The sequence below is a fragment of the Ovis canadensis genome, chromosome 21, assembly GCF_042477335.2.
Source record: "Ovis canadensis isolate MfBH-ARS-UI-01 breed Bighorn chromosome 21, ARS-UI_OviCan_v2, whole genome shotgun sequence".
Taxonomy (NCBI): Eukaryota; Metazoa; Chordata; class Mammalia; order Artiodactyla; family Bovidae; genus Ovis; species Ovis canadensis.
In genome coordinates this window covers 23069991-23087576 of record NC_091265.1, presented here as the reverse complement: position 1 = coordinate 23087576, position 17586 = coordinate 23069991, and the positions used below count along the sequence as shown (strand labels likewise).

Here is a 17586-nt window from a genome sequence, read left to right as displayed (position 1 = left end):
GTCGGACACGACTGAGCGACTTCACTTTCACTTCTCACTTTCATGCATTGGAGAAGGAACTGGCAACCCACTCCAGTGTTCTTGCCCGGAGAATCCCAAGTATGGGGGAGTCTGGTGGGCTGCCGTCCATGGGTTTGCACAGAGTCAGACACGACTGAAGCGACTTAGCAGCAGCAGCAGCAGCAGCAGAGATTTAAGACAACCACATGCAACAAAATCATGATCTATGTTTGGAGTTCATGGTGAAGCATGGCTGTGCAGTAACAGAACTGGATTTATTGCACACCAGCTCCAAAAAAAAAACCAGAACGAAAGTAAGAAGAAAACAGGTTTGATGAATAGTAATGTCATCCTCAAATGTGAAGAGTGCTGGGTGTAATGTAGGGGGAGAGTGCTATATAAAACCATGAGGACTGTCTCAGAAAAGCCGATTGTATTAGAAGTGCAATTTATCTTGGGAACAAAAGCACCATCCCTGGGTTACTCAGACCCTGTAGGCTCTTGAATAAGCAAAAGTAATCTAGAGCTGAATTTGGGGAGTGGGACTTGATTTTACTACACTCTTCTCCAAAGGATGTGGAGTTCTTAGGAGCAAGCCAGGAGGCCTGCCTGGAAGGAGAAGTGAGTGGGAAAGGGGAGGGGATGCCACCAAGACAAAGAAAGAGCAGATGACACCCCTATGTCCTGTGGCCAAAGGACAGAGGTGTCCTGGTTCAAACGGGTCATGGTTTCACACAGGGCTTGTGTTCCTTGCGCCTTACACTGTTGTTGCAAGTATGAGAATGAGACCAGCGTGATTTTGTTGGTGATGTTTATTTAGTTCAGTTGCTCAATCGTGTCCGACTCTTTGCAACCCCATGGACTGTAGCACTCTAGGCTTCCCCCTGTCCATCATCAACTCCTGGAGCCTACTCAAATTCATGTCCATCAAGTTGATGATGTCATCCAACCATCTCATCCTCTGTCATCCCCTTCTCCTTGTGCCTTCAATATTTCCCAGCATCAGGGTCTTTTCCAATGAATCAGTTCTTCGCATCAGGTGGCCAAAGTATTAGAATTTCAGCTTCAGCAACAGTCCTTCCAGTGAATATTCAGGACCGATTTCCTTTAGGATGAACTGGTTGGATCTCCTTGCAGTCCAAGGGGCTCTCAAGAGTCTTCTCCAACACCACAGTTCAAAAGCATCAGTTCTTCAGTGCTCAGCTTTCTTTATAGTCCAACTCTCACATCCATACATGACTACTGAGAAAACCATAGTTTTGACTAGATGGAGCTTTGTCTGCAAAATAGTAATGTCTCTGCTTTTTAATATGCTGTCTAGGTTGGTCATAGCTTTTCTTCCAAGGAGCAAATGTCTTTTAATTTCATGGCTACGGTCACCATCTGCAGTGATTTGGGGGCCCAGAAGGTAAAGGAAAAGATTTTATTAAGGTCAAGGAAGAGATTTGAAGTCCTATACCTGAGTCAAAGTGTAAATTGGAGGCATTATGCAAGGAAAGTGAAATAATCCTTCAACAGAGCTGATTTGTGGGAGCAGGAGCTCAGAGCTAGACATGACATCGAACACCCCAGTCCGCCAAGGATTCACAGAACTCTTAGAAACAACTCTGATTGCAGCAGTGGAGTTCTGAGTAATCTTAGTTCAAAGCATAGCATTACCCCAGTTGACTTATGGGTATTACGTAAACTATAACACTAGATGGACTTTTTTTTTTTTTTAAGAATACTTGATTTGAACAAACAGAAAGACTTTTCTCTTTTTAATCCTGTTTATTTCGTACAATTTGTCTCTGAGGATGTGTGGTAGAATTCGATCCTGGCAGAGGATGTGCTGTCACTTGCAGGAAACATGGGACAAGCTCGACGTAAAATCTGAGCACCCCAGTTTTGATCATAGAAAGGTGATCTTAAAGTGCTTTTCCCCCAGAAACTTCCTCTTCTTCTTTCTTCCTTTTGCTTTATATAAGAAAATTTCCCACCCAGCTACTACCATCATTGCAAAGTTGATCACAGCGTCTGCGGATTGTTCTGATCCCATGGTGTTCTCTAGAAATGTCCATTTTAGCACATATAAAATTTTACACCGTTTACATCATTACATGCCCTTTTCTATCCCTTTAGATAATGAGCTACTTGAGGGCAGAGAATATGTCTTATTTATACCTGTTTACTCTGAATCTATTGTTCATATCAAACATTCAGTAACTGTCTGTTGTATAAAAGGATGAATTAGTGATTAAACATATATAGTCATGATAAGTAAATAAATGATATGAGTATCTATGCTCATAGAATTTATAATCTAAACACAGGAAATTTTATATAACAAAGTCAAGTGAGGGATCAAATCAAACTGAAATCTTTCAATTGTCAAAAGGAGTTTTGGTGGACTTCCTTTCTAGAGATTGCTTCAGGTTGCTTATTTTAACTATAATTCATTTCCATGTCTTGTTCTTAACATTTCTGTAAGCCATCACCATCACTATTAACTCCCACCCCTCCACACACACACAAAAAACAAAAAGACAAAAAAACTTTTCTCTGAGAAACAAAAGAGGAAATAAGTAAAGTCAGTATGCATGTCTTGAATTTTTAGGGTGAAAGAGTAACTTGGAAGCACTTTCTCTTGCATTCAGCTGAACCATTTTTCCATCTATATGTGAAAGTTGCTCAGTCGTGTCTGACTGTTTGTGACCCCATGTACCCTACAGTCCATGGAATTCTCCAGGCCAGAATACTGGAGTGGGTAGCCTTTCCCTTCTCCAGGGGATCTTCCCAACCCAGGGATCGAACCCAGGTCTCCCGACATTGCAGGTGGGTTCTTTACCAGCTGAGCCACAAGGGAAGCCCAAGAATACTGGAGTGGGTAGCCTATCCCTTCTCCAGCAGATCTTCCCCACTCAGGAGTCGAACCAGGGTCTCCTGCATTGCAGGCGGAGTCTTTACCAATTGAGCTATAAGGGAATGACCCACTACCTAATTATAACCTTGAAATGTGGTTAGGAATGGAACAAAATCCAAAGAATCAATTGCATTCCCAATCAGAGTTACTGGCAAATTGTTTAGCAGCTTGTGAGAATAAAGAGGAAGTTGCTAAAACAGAAAATGCAGTCAGTCTGTTGATCATGTGAGGGGACCATAAGCTTTCTTACTGCTAATCTCACAGAGGCTCTGTATCACTCAGAGACAAGGGACCTCCATAAAGAGGTCGAAGGTGATAACAGGAGTCCACGTGTAAATCTGAACCCTGGAGATGGATTGTTGGGAGAAAACTAGAAGCAACAACTTGCCCTGTTCCCAGCTTCTTCTGAGACCTGTTTTGAAAGCTGGCCAGCAGGAGTCAGCTATTGTTGCTTTGCGGTCGACCAGAACACAGTCAAATACTGGAGCAAAAATGGTACCCATGGGAGGGAGATTAGCTCTCTTTTGTGGGCCCTGGATTGTTGCTACACACAGAGGACCCTGACAAAAGGAAACTAGCTAGATTCAGCTGCTTTAATTTAAAAAAAAAAAAAAAGGAGAATGCTTGATTTGAACAAGCAGCTCTGTAGCCCCCCCTTAAATCCTTCTGCTTATTTTGTACAGTTGGTTTCCAAGGATCTGTGGTAAAATTTGATCCCGATGAGGGAAGTGATGTCATGTGAGCTGAAAAAGACTTATATTAAGACATCATTTTAAGACTGAAAAAGAAATGGAGGCAGGAAGAAGGAGAGGATGTGGCTTAGTGGTGAGGAGAGGAGAGGATGTGTTAGGGGAGGGGCATGTGACATGTGAGATCCCAGGAGACAGGAGATCTGCTTGGGGAGGGAAGGGAAGGCTGTTTGTGCAGAGAGCAGGGCGGGGAAACCACTGTGGGGAAGGGGGCAGTTACCACTCTGGGCAGAGGACTGCTGCAGCCAGGAAACCTGAGCTGAGAGCCACAGAGGCGCTGGTTTCATTGTTGGTTTTAATAGCTGGTGCACGGCTGTGCCCATCTAAGGATGCTGTGAGTAACATCCTGTTTCTGACAAGTTCGGAATTATTAGTATTAATTTTTATTTTTAGTTGGAGGATACTTGCTTTACAATGTCGCGTTGGTTTCTGCCATACAACAATGTGATACATATGTCTTCTTCCTCTTGAGCTTCCCTCCCACCTGCCCCCACCCTCCAACCCCTCTAGGCTGTCACTGAGCAGCGGGCCGGGTTCCCTGTGTAGCAGCTTCCCACTAGCTGTTTTACGCATGCCACTGCCTGTATTTCAGGGCTACTCGGTCAGTTCTTCCCACCCTCTCCTTCCCCAGCTGTGTCCACAAGCCCGTTCTCTGGGTCTGCAGGCACCCCTATTCCTGCCCTGCAGACTGATTCATCCGCAGCGCTTGTGTAGAGTCCATGCATGTGCGTAACTCATAGCCAAGGCCTTGACAGTGTATAACGTCCTCTGGGCCATCTTACTGAGCTGCGCGATAGCGGAAGCACCCACTCCGCCTTGTAAAGCCCCGGCAGTGTTTCTCTGCCTCTTCAGCTCTAATGACAATTTGGGGGGTAGTCACCTGCTGCTGCATCTGCCTTCCCAGACAGTGGCTTTCTATTTTAAGGTGCTTAGGAATTTCAAGGGTATCCTGCAAAAGAGTTTTTAAAAGACAGATTTTGACTTTGTGAATCTGGAGTGGGACCCCCAATGTCAACATTCTAGGAGGTTCCCCGTCTGAACACACAGAGGAGCAAGGGCTTACCCTCCACCTACCCATGGCCTTGTTCTTGGTTCAATTTCGGTGTCATTTTTCAGAGTCCAGGCTGTAAGCTCAGACCACATCAGCTTCTATTTTGTATTTGCTACTGAGTGTGGACACATGTATTAACCTTATTACCTAGTTTCTTCACTTCTGACAAGAGAAATCAACGCTAGGGCAGTGGTCCCCAACACTTTAGGGACCAGGGACCAGTTTTGTGGAGAACAGTTTTTCCACAGACTTAAGGAGGGGATTGTTTTGGAATGATTCACACTCGTCACATTTGCTGTGCACTCTATTTCTGTTATTCTTACATCAGCTCCACCTCAGCTCTGCAGCATTAGATCCCAGAGGCTGGGGAGCCGTGCACTAGGGAATGCCTTAGCGATCCAGGGGTTAGGACTCTGCACTCTTAACTGTCGAGGACCAAGGTTCAATCCTTGGTCTGGGAACTAAGATGCCACAAGCCGTGTTATATGGCTAGAAAGAAAAAAAGAGAGAGAGAGAGAGAGAGAGAGAGAGAAATAAACAATAAAGCAAGCCAGCAGCTAGCTTTTGTTCTGATTTCTGTGGTATAAATATATCCACTATGGCCAATTTCAAGCTAGCAATATGGCATCACTGAACAAGGAGTTGGGAATAAATGTGCACATCCATAAACAATGCTTCCACCACAGAGATACAATCAATGAAATAACCTCAAGAGAAAAGGTAAGAGTGAATAGGTAAATGATAAATAGGAATGATGAGTCTGATTATTTATTACCTCTTAAAAATAAAATTTATTTGATTATATACTTTCATTTTTTTAATAATATGTATGGTTAGCCTCCAGATTACAAAATGTCTGAACATTTAATGACAGGCCCTTGTTAGCTGATATAGGCTGGCTCCAGCACGTGACTGACTTGTGAAACAGATGCAGTCGCTGCCCTCAGGAAGCGTTTAGTCCAGAAGTGAACGGGCGTGCTTCCTATGAGGACACGAAGGCAAAGGAGTGGCCACTGGGGTAGGCAGAAATTTGACCCCCATAACCTTCACCGTCTGGTTGTTATGACAATGAACATGTTATGACACATGGTAATGGGACTTTGTAGATCTCACTGGTTTTATAAAGTAGATGATCAGGAATTCCCTGGTGGTCAAGTGGTTAGGACTTTACACTTTTCATGTCAGGGGCTCAGGTTCAATCCCTGGTTGGGGGGCTAAGATCGTGCAAGTCATGGTGAGGCCAGACAAAATTTAAAAAAAAATTTAATTAGATGACCTTCAGACAGAGAGGTTATCCTTGGTTATCCAGATGTGTGTAATGCAATCACATGAACCCTTAAAACTGAAGAGGGAGGCAGAAGCAGAAACCACAGAGGCTCAAAGCATGGGAAAGATCTGGTGTACTGTTGTTTGTTCGAGGAGGGAGGGAATCATGTCACCGGGAAATGGCAACCACTGTCCTCTAACCACCAGAAACTGAATTCTGTCAATAACCAGTAAGTCTGAAAGAGGAACCTCCCTCAGCTGCCAGTGAGAACCTAGTCCTGGCCAATACTTTGATTTTAACCCAGTGAGACCTTAAGAAGAGAACCAAGCCACGCCGTTCCAGACATCTGACCTAGAGAAAGAGTGAGGCTTGTGTAAGACTGCTACATGTGTGATAATTTGTTACACATGAGTACAAAAGTAATACAGTCAGTAAAGAAAGGCTCAAAGTAATAGTTACTAAAGAAGAGCAGGGCGGGAAGAATATGCCAGCGTTTCAGGGATTGAGAGGTGTTTGCAATGTACAAGGGAGCTGCCCTGGCGGTTCAGTCTGCAAAGAATTCGCCTGCAGTGCAGGAGACGGCTTCCAGCCCTGGGTCTGGAAGATCCCCTGGGGAAGGAAATGGAATGTATGAGGAGAAGAGAGAAGAGAGGGAAAGATGAGATGAGGTGAGTCTGATCGTGAAGAGCCTTTTAAGCTGGCGGAGTATTTTCCAAGAGCAAAGGGAACCGGTGAACTGTTTAACAGAGCTTGCGTTTATGGAGCGTGAGGAACGTGGCACAGACTGGGAGCAGGCATTCAGGACCCGGCTTCGGCGGTCAGGGAAGCCAGCGAGGAGGAAGGAGAGTGGCTTGAGCACACCGAACCCCAGACGCTGACCAACATCTGCTGGTTCTTTCTTTCTCCTCCCCGCTCCTCAGTCACTCACAGCGCCAGCTACGTGCAGGGCCCCACGCCAGGGGGCAGGGACACCCACTGCTCCGCGCTCCCAGACCTCAGCAGGCCCTTGGTTATTGCTCTTGCTTTTCCAGAAGTCATGTGGAGTAAGATAAATATAGTTTATGGATTCGCACAACTGGTTCTGCCACTTATTAAGCACACAAGCCGGGGCAAATCACTTAACCTTTCTGAGTTTCCCTTTCCTGATTTGTAAATAACTATTATAGCTACTTCAGAAGGCTATTGCAAGAATCAAAGACAAAGTATATAAAAACTTTAAACCTCATGAAAGCCCTGTTCAGATGATGCGCTTTCCTCTCTTTGTCTCTCTACCATCCATGTGCTCTAGTTCTCCTATTCTTTTCTTTTTCTCTCTCTCCTTTCATTGTTTTCTCTATTAAATTAGTTCAGCAAATATTTCTCGTGAGCCTGTGCTATTCATCCATCTAAATGTCTGCCCATGCTTGCTTCCCACACACACATTCCCATCATGGAGCTTACTCTATGATCACTTAGGGACATAGAACAAAGCTCACAATGTATTTTTAAGTGGAAAATAAAACTGATTACAAAATATGTTTGATTGACAAGCAGGTGTTTTGGTGAATATGTGTGTGCTGTGTGAAAGGGAGCGAGAGAGAAAAAGTACAAATATATTCGTCGAGCCAAAGATTGGAAAATATACCTCAAAACATTAGCAGAGTACCTCTAGATGCTTTCATTTGGCTTTGTTTTCCCATTTTCTTGTATTTTCCTGTATTTTTCAAATTTTCTGCCAGAAATACATTTGATAAATAGTAAAGCAGCCCAACATGTTTTAAGAAAAATATACGACATCAAATGTTATGAATAAGTTATACATAGGATGTTATGGGAATGGATGTTTCTGAATTAAATGTGACTGGGTAGAATCTCTGTGCTTAGCTTTGAAGGATAAAAAGCTCTTTAGGAAAGACCTTAGTGAATGGCATTCGGGAGAAGGACCCACGGTGTGCAGACCCTGTCAGGAAACAATGTTCTGTGTGCAGCCCCTGTCACCGGAAGTGTGTCCTGGGCTGCACTGGGAGATGGGAATTAGAAGCCACGCTATGAATCTTAGCTTTTATCCTCTAAGTACAGAGGCATTTAAGCAGAGGATGTGTATAGTCAGGCCTTCATTCCTATAGGTTACAGTGGTGGCAGTGTGAAATGCATAATAAAGAGGTTAGAAACAGACAGGAAGCACGGAAATTTGCCAGGACGCTAGTGTCCAAGTAAAAGACAGTGAAGGTCTGGACCAGAACAATGTGGTGAGAATGGAGAGAAATATTTTAGGGATGATTGAGAATTGTTTAAGGCTTATTTCCCATTCTGCCTATGTTATACTATATTGTTAAATTAGCAACATTATAACTTATTTAAGAAAGTATACTTAGGTGCCTATATAATATGCCTGCATAATTTTCCAGCTGGAACAAAAGTATCAAAGGGCATGGGAAGGCTAAGACCCAAAGACCTTGGAAGATTTCATAATTTGGCGTGGGTCTCACTTCTGCAAGCCCAGAGGAGTCAGTCAGAGCTAGAAAATGCTTCCCTCTGGTCCGAAACTAAGCTACGGGGAGACGGGAAACAGCAGAGGGCCTGAGAGACTCTGGAGGAGGACCCACCAACGTTATCGGCAGACAAGACCAGATTAGCAACTGTGGTCTTGTGGGCAGTCAGAGAGCAGGCTGTGCAGTGATGTGACCTGGAAAGAGAGAGGAGGGTTTTGTGTGTGTGTGTGTGTGTGTGTGTGTGTGTGTGTGTGTGTGTGTGTTTGGCTTTTTCTGAGTCATGTTTAGTCTTTATAACAGAGACTTTCCACCTGGCATAAAGACAGTCAAGAGTTAAGAGAGACAGCAAAGCGCCTAAGTATTTCATGACAGCAGGGCGCCAACACAAGTTTGCTGGCAGTGAGCAGCAGCTTGCCTGTCCACACTAAGGAGAGACATGGGCACAGGGAGGAATACATTCCCGAGCTCTTCTTTGGCCCATGTTTTTACTTTGTTGACTTAAAAAATAATCACCACCTAAAAACTGAGAGCTATGTTTTATTTGGTAGGAATTTTTAGGACTTCAAGGCCAACAGACAGCATCTCAAGTAATCCTGAGAGAACTGCTCCGAGGAAGGGCAGGCGGGAAGTAAGGGGTCAGGTCATATAGAAGAAGTGAAGTGAAGTCGCTCAGTCGTGTCTGACTCTGCGCCCCCATGGACTGTAGCCTAACAGGATCCTCGGTCCATGCGATTTTCCAGGCAAGAGTACTGGAGTGGGTTGCCATTTCCTTCTCCAGGGGATCTTCCCAACCCAGGGATCGAACCCGGGTCTCCCGTATTGTAGGCAAATGCTTTACCGTCTGAGCCAGAAGTTTGTAACAAAGGGCTGGTAGCCTGAACACCAAGAGATTGTTGTGAATTAAAGAAACCTAGATATCTCAAGTTAAGGAGTTTAGCACTTTTTTATGTGTGAGAAGATGCAGGAGTCTGCTCCCTGAAACCATTGCTTTCATCATCTCAGCTGGGTTGAGTATCCAGCGATTTTTCACATCCTGAGTTCTTCAGGACGCCCCACAGGGAGTGGCTGCAGCCTTACAGCTGCCAAATCTATGCAGGTATTCTTCTCCTTCCTGAGCGCCCTGGAGGGCAGGAAGCCCTGATGGCTGTGACCTCCTTGCTTATCGATCTGATAAGAAATACTTCATTTCTCAGTCTCACCCAAGTTCTGCTTTATGTTTGCACCAAGTGAGTAAATGCTTTCCTAATGAAATTTTGAGGCTTTTTCTTAAACCCCTCTTTCTAATCATATTCATGGGAAGTGTCTAAAATCCTCCAAGTAAGGCACAAATCTTCTTTCATGAACAAAGTGAATACTGATATTGAAATCCAAGATAAGTTTTAGGTGCTCTCAGCCTTCTGGCTGGATGTAGGCTGGCACAAGAGAAGCCTTAATAAAAGGACTCAGGAACACAAGGAGGATTTATGATAGAGCGCAAAGAGTTGGGTTTGGAGGTCTGGAGCCCTGACGTCAGCCCACAGAGGGTTCACAGCATCTTTCTCTGAAGGGCTCGCTGAGCTCAGCTGCTTGGGGAAGTCAAGCCTCTGGTCAGATCAGAGGGGTTGAACAAACTCAGGTAGTCCCTAAGGGTCTTTTCATTTGTATATTTAGATTCCGTGGACCAGGGGGACTTAAAATAACAATTATTTGCAGCTTTGCAGAAAATTAGAGAAACCTGTAAGAGTGAGCTTTCTATAACAGGATAACAGGATTTAAACTGAACCAGCACAGAAAGCCAGAGGTAGAACTCAGAAAAATACTTTTTTCCAGTGAGGTTTGTTCTGATTTTCAAAGGGCTGTGTCCTCCTCTAGCCCTATATTAAAGTATGCTTGGTGTTTGGGAGGGCGCTGTCTTTGTGTGTTGATTTCTTTTAATGATGGTGAAAATTCTTTCTTGGGCAAAAAAGGCCAAGAGCAGAGGAACTATAGTGAGGTGGCAGGGGGCGCTGGGGGTGGGGTGGCAGCTGTCCTCAGATTGGATGCCAGGAAACAACCTGTCACATGACCTCCAAGAACCTGAAGGCTTGAGGAATCACTTTTCTGAGAAGACTTGCCTAGCAAACACCTCACCCACAGCTTCCTCTAGCCAGTAAGTCCTAAAGCTCAGGGTTAGCAGGGCAAGAGCACCTACCTCGATCTCTCCAGTCCTGGAGTCCCGCCCTCCAAAATGGCTCAGAGAAGCCAGCAATTTCCTTTTCTGGCTTTCTTTTCCCTTTTCCTATTGCATTCTACTTCACAGGCAAAAGAATTATCTCCTATGAAACAGAATGAAGCTTACTTTATAGTTTTGATTCTGGTTAGGCCCACAAGGACATACAATAATATTTCTCTTGCCTTTTCTTTTTTTAAAGTATTTGTTTGGGCTGCGCTTCTATGAGCCAGGTCTTGTTCTGGGAGGGGCTGAAATTGCCTGAGGGAGGCTGTATGGGTGGAGTAAGAAAATCTGAGTGGGATTTCAGCGTTGATGAGCAGGTAAAAATTCTGTGTGTGTGTGTCTGTCTGTCGGTCTGTCTAACCCTTAGAAAAAGTTAATTATCATATTTCCAAGTACTCAGAGCAGAATGGATGATACACTGAACAATTTTGACGTTGCATTTTGATGCTCTGTTTGAAATTCCCCCAGAACAACGGCTCTAGGTCTGGTTTCTACATTGCCTCTGAGGGTCCCCTTTTGTGAAATGCTAAGGGCTGGACAGACTTGAGATCCTCAGATTACTTCTACTCCCCCACCTCCCTACATTATCATTTCCCTACCATATTATACAGTGAAAGAATGTCATCTAACTTTTTGAGAAAGACAGCTAGCTGGCAAAATATACCTCTTTCCTTCTCTGCGTTAGAGGCAGATTCTGAGACCCTTCTCTATGTCAAAATGATACCTATATTTCAAAGCACAGACAGCGTACATTGTGAAGCCTCCTCTAATTCTTCCAAACCCAAAACTAAATGAAACAAACTATATGTGTATATATACGGCTTCCATCGTGGCTCAGTGGAAAAGAATCTGCCTGTCAATTCAGGAGACAGGGTTTGATCCCTGGGTTGGGTTGGGAAAATCCCCTGGAGAAGGAAATGGCAACCCACTCCAGTATTCTTACCTGGGAAATCCCATGGACAGAAGAGCCTGGCAGGCTACAGTCCAAAGGGCATAAAAGAATTGGACATGACTTAGCAACTAAATAAAAACAACAACAACTCTATATATATAAGGTTTCCCTCTCTTAAACTTCCAAGTGCATTTAAGGGTACATAGTTGTGTTTTGTTAATCTATGATGAGAATTAAGTCTATGTCAGGTGCTAGGTTAAGTGTTTTACATGTATTAACATTGTAGGGAAATGCAACTTTTGACTCCGTCTCATATCTGAACAAAGAGATCATGTAACTTGCCCATGACCACTGGGAAATGGTAGAGTCATTTATTTCCTGTATTGATAGAGATAGTACTCCATCTTTTGCTAAGATTTTATTATGTTTTACCTACCTTTTGCTTGCAAGAATAATTGACATTTGTAAGGGGATTAACATTTTACCATTCATCAGCTCATTAATGTCAAAAATACTTTTGTGATGTTGTTATTACTATTTTCCCCACGTTTCACAGGAAGTATGTGGAAAAAATAGTATTCGGCCAGCTGATATTTCACCCTACCTCAGGCCACTGAACTCCCTTGCCTGGCCTCCTGCAAGGTCAGCTTGGGTTTTCCTTGCCTTTGCAGGGCTAGAACTTTTACTTCACCACAGCTACCAAAAGATCTAAATTATGGTACCAGGGCAGGGGCATGGTCCGTACTGGCCCAGGCTTAATCTAAGAGCTACACAAAGGAGAGAGGGCTCAGATCTTTCTCAAGTTGTCCAGGTGGTCATCTGTATCTGCAAGTTTTCCATCCACAGATTTGGAGAGCTGTCCTCACGGTACTATGCTAGTTTATATAAGGGCCTTAAGAGTCCATGAATTTTGGTATCAGTAGAGGTCCTGGAACCAGTCCCTCCCAGGGATAATGAAGGCTGAGCTCCAATAGAATGTAGAGTTTCCCTTTATATTGGAGAATTACAGGCTATAAGGGGCCAGGTCAATATGACCAGTGGCTTTGTATGACCAGATCAGTATACCCAGTGGCTTTTATCAGCTGAAGTCTTCATATTGGTTTATAGAATGGGTCCTGCTCTTCTCTGAGAATAGAATGAAGATTCAGGTCCATTTGGCCAGCACATACCAAGAAAAACTAAATTGGGTTAGAGAGTCCCTTAACTGAATCCCTGCATAAAGGGCATGTTACAGTTCATTAATGAGAAAATGATGAGCACTTACTATACACCAAAATATATGTGCATATTAGAGCTTTAGAAGTACAATTGACCAAGAATTTTTCCACACCTTTGGGATTTTGTCAGTCTAAATAAGGAAGTAAACTGGAACAAGCTCCAATGACCAGAAAGTGAGTTTATTTGGAAATAGCAGATGAATTGCAATTCAGAAAACATGTGCTAATTATGATTGGACTTTTCTGCAGAATATCTAGCCAGGAGACCTGAATCTGCTTGCAATAAAGAAGAGAAAGTTAAAAAAAAAAAAAAAAACAGAGGACATGTGCTGTAGCAAGTTACGGGTGAGTCCATGGGGATCTGCGAAGGCTGAATTTATGGGGGAGAGTGGGAAGAGGGAGAAGTCCAGCGAGAGTCCAGGCAGGAAGTTCACAAGTTTGAGGATGGGAGAGATTCTTAGCAAATATTCGTTGGTCCGGAGGTAAGTCTTAGTTTTTAGTACAGCAGGCATGTACAGAAATCAGTCTCACTCCTTAAATTCCATTCTTCTGAGGGCACACATATAAGATTTTCCGTTTCGTATTGTCTGGTTTCATTTTGAATTGCAATTCTCTCATGATTTCGTAACCATAGGAGAGAAACAAGCAAAAAGGCAGTTGCTGTGCAATGTGATGCTCACTCACGTTGCAGAAGCAGGGGTCTGTGCAGTCAGAAGAGGCTCGTTTATACTGGAGGGAGCTGGATAAGGAAGAAGGCGGTGATGGAGGGGAGAAATATGCTGGAAGGAGTGAGGTTCAGGGCAGACACTCCTGGTGAAAGGAAGAATGTGCTCAAAAGAAAGAAAGAAAGAAGGACACAGCCAGGCTGGAGGGGCAGTGGGTGGGAGTTTGGCGTTCTTGAAATGCACTGGTATACAGCAGGTCTGTGCAGCCCACCAGGCTCCTCCTTCCATGGCATTCTCCAGGCAAGAATATTGGAGTGGGTTACCATGCCCTCCTCCAGGGGATCTTCCCAACCCAGGGATGGAACCTGCGTCTCTTACATCTCCTGCACTGGCAGGCGGGTTCTTTACCACTGTTGACACCTCTGAGATTCATTCTCCTTTCTGAAGATAGAGCAGCTGCTGGTCTTTGAGGGTCATATTGCTTCTCAATGTACTCACCTAACAACATGTTAAAAATTATTTATGTTCAAAGGGCCTACCTAGTGCCTCGCTTAAGAAATAAATCAGTGGAGAAGAGTGTTCTGGTTACCATGCTGTGTAAGAAACTGTTCTAAAGGTAGTGGCTTAAAAGGACAATTGTTTTGTTTCTGTGGGTCAGGAGCTCATACTAGAGTGTTGAGGAAGCCTGTCACCCATCCATGTCCAAAGGCTGTCTCCTGTTGAGTACAGAATCTGTCTTTGGTGGACCACTTGGTCTGCAGTGTGCAGGGGGCAAGCCAGGGCACTTAAGACTCTTCTGGGGGGCAGGCTTCTCCTCCAGTCTCCTTGGTCCAGCTGATTCAGCTGGGCCTCCAGTGACCTTCCAGTTGCAGAACTCCTGCTTGGCACCAGGAGGCATGCCTGGGTCTCTACTCTCCCTCTAAACAAGGCCTTATAAATGGACTTCTGTGAATGGACTGACCTCCTGAGGCCACAGTGGCCCCTCTTGACCACCTTTCTATCCTGTTTGTTCTCACCTCTTTCCTTCAGCTCAGAACTAAGCATGAGTTGAGATGCCGTGGTGCTTTCACAGAAACTGTAGTTGAGGTCCTTGTTAGATTCCTGATAGTTCTCAAACATCTCAGGTTTTTTTTTTTTTTTCTTTTCTTCCACCTCAGCATAATTTGAAGAAGCTTATCAAGCTTATCAAGTCAAAGCTATGGTTTTTCCAGTAGTCATGTACAGATGTCAGAACTGGACCATAAAGAAGCCTGAGTGCTAAAGAATCGATGCTTTTGAACTGTGATGTTAGAAAAGACTCTTGTGAGTCCCTTGAACAGCAAGGATATCAAACCAGTCCATCCTAAAGGAAATCAACCCTGAATATTCATTGGAAGGACTGATGCTGAAGCTGAAACTCCAGCACTTTGGCCACCTGATGTGAAAAGCTGGCTCATTGGAAAAGACCCAGTCTTTCCCTGCTGGGAAAGATTGAGGACACGGGGAGAAGTGGGTGACCGAGGATGAGATGGTTGGATGGGATCATCGACTCAGTGGATATGAGTTTGAGGTAACTCCAGGAGATAGTGAAGGACAGGGAAGCCTGGCGTGCTGCAGTCCATGGGGTCACCAAGAATTGGACATGATTGAGAAACTGAACAACAACAAAAATCAAACGTAAGACTAGAACTATTTCTTATAGGTTTCTTTTTATAATTTTCACTTTAAAATGATTTACTTTTTTTTTTTTGAATATCCAATTCATTCACAAAGATCAGAATTCTAAGGTGAAAGTAGGTAAGTACCAAGAATCCCTCCCACATTGTCACATTCCTCATAAATCTCTCCAGTTTTGCTAGTGTAGGATCTCAAAATCATCACTAAGTTTTAACTGTCAAGTTCCTAGCCGAGTACACTTAGCACAGGAGATGGATTTACTGTGCTACATGTCAGGAACCCTCCCTTGCTCGGGCCCTGTCTTAGCCTGTTCAGGCTGCTGTGACAAACTACCGTCGACGGGGTGCCTTATAAACAGTAGAAATTTCTGCTAGCTCTGGATGCTAAACAGCCTGAACCAAGGTGCCAGCAGGTCTGATGTCTGCTAAATCCTGCTTCCTGGTTCACAGTTGTCTTTTCACTGTGTTCCTACCTGCGGCAGGGGGAAGGAAACTCTCTGGGGTCTCCTTTATAATGTTACAGATCCCATTCATGCAGGCTCCCCCCTGACGACCCAGTGATCTTCCAAAGGCACCACATCCTAACACCATTATATTGGGAGCTAGAATTTAACAGATGAACTTGGGGAGACATAAACATTCAGTCTAGAGCAGGCCACTTCCAAGTCATCTTCTAGGAACATTATTTTTTTCCTTCGGTAATGAATTTTATTTTTAAATTTTAATTTATTTTTTATTATTTATTTGACTGCCTCAGTTCCTCGTTGCATCATGCAGGATCTTTCATTGTGGTGTGTGGACTCTCTCATTGTGGCACGTGGACTCAGTGGTTGCAACACACAGGCTTAGTTCCTCTGAGGTATGTGGGACCTTACTTCCCCTACCTGGGATTGAACCCAAGTCTCCTGCATTGCAAGGCAGATTCCTAACCACTGAACCACTAGGGAAGTTCCCTAGGTGCACTATTAACATGTTGATATGCCTTGCTAAACTCACAGTCCTAATACATTTTAACCACATGAGTTGCTTATTGCCTTTTTAAGCTCCAGAACCTACAGGACCAGAGTTATTTGCTATATAAAAGTGCTCCATATAAGGCACCAGTAATAGGACATATGTATGGAGGAAAACAAGCATTATTGTGGTGGAAGAGACAGTCTATTAATAGGAATATTATGCTATTTTTCTAGGTTTTGTGACGGCTGTAGTATCTGTCATTATTTCTACATTTGTCATTTTCCCCATTTCTTTTGCCATTTTCTAAACATTTGGTTACACGATTTTAATTTGTTATTGTGTGCCCTGTTTTCTTAGGAACCCCACAGTAGGGGAACTTTTGGTCCCACGCAACTTTGAGCCTCTCCTGATAAACAGCCCAGCAGGTGTCTCAGTACTCTGATTTACTTGCAGCTCACCCGTCTGTCCAGCGTAAGTGACCCAGACAGCAGAAGGACGGGCCTTGTTTCTCAGTGTATGGGCTTGGCAGTTTCTTGGCCCTTGTCCAAGTCACCAGATACAATCTCCATCATTACCATTAACAGCAACAGATTAAAATGCAACTATTACAAATCAGAATCCACGCCAGCGCCTGAGTTGATGAGTTGAGAGGAGAGGAGGACAGAAAGGAGAAATCTAAAGGCAAGGTGCGGTGGGGGTGGGAGACCGCTTCTCCTTTTCTGCCCTTTCTCCAAAAACTTCCCTAGTTTGATTTACCATATGCTCAGCCATGTGTTCTCACACTCTCCTTTACCTTGAGAGCTGACTGTTAGACACGCACAAGAGAAGAACATGAAGGCCTCCAGATAAAGTAGATGCTGACACAATAGAGTCCCAGTCCCTTGGTTTCTTTGACAGGGCTTTACCAGGCTGGATGGAAGAAGGAAAGACCACCAGGACAGCGCGTGGCTCAAGTGGAGCTATAAACCAGCTCTGCACTCTTCCAAGGATTTATATTCAACTGAAGACGCGTCCAATGCAGGACGTTATGGCTTTCTGCTTTCTTTTTGCTTACATGGAGAAATAACAGTTAATATAGTCAACTATCCCAAGGCAGAAGAGTATTATTAAAAAAGAATACTTTGCAACATTATTGATTTCTCAAGTCACTGTCAGATATTTTAAGATTTGGATTTAATAAAACATAATATGATTTCTTTTATGGGATTTTTATATTTTCCCAGTCTTTATCACCCTTGTGTGTATCTTAGTTGAAAATGAGAGTATCTACCAAGTATCAGCTGAACAAATCCTGATCTAAGTTATAAAAACTTTTATGGCCACACTGTCGTTTTCCTCCACTTACCTCTTTCTGTAAGCAGATTTGTGGGGTAGGGGTCGTCCCTGGAGAAAGAGCACCAGGCACGGCTTTCTTGACATAAGAGGAGCCGTTTTTGGCCCAAGCCCTTTATAATCTCAGCCTGGCCATAATGCTCGATCTTGAACAGGTCTCAGTGATAAACAGTCTTAAGGGAACAACAACAACAACAAAAAACATAAATAACAGACTGTTAACGGGCTAGAGAA

At 43.8% G+C, this 17586-nt stretch overlaps 1 long non-coding RNA gene across 5 annotated transcripts; it reads left to right on the top strand.

Annotated features, from left to right (window-relative positions):
• Window positions 1-3819: 3819 nt before the first annotated feature.
• On the top strand, window positions 3820-17221 carry LOC138426358 (uncharacterized). 5 transcript variants are annotated; one of them, XR_011251566.1, is made up of 7 exons: window positions 3820-3985; window positions 12993-13088; window positions 14566-15064; window positions 15841-15922; window positions 16378-16491; window positions 16605-16706; window positions 16918-17221. It is a non-coding gene; the product is annotated as an uncharacterized lncRNA (long non-coding RNA). The 5 variants fall into 5 exon arrangements; XR_011251564.1 differs by having other exon boundaries at window positions 3861-3985; window positions 14566-15184; window positions 15821-15922; XR_011251563.1 differs by having other exon boundaries at window positions 3870-3985; window positions 15821-15922.
• The last annotated feature ends 365 nt before the right edge of the window (window positions 17222-17586 follow it).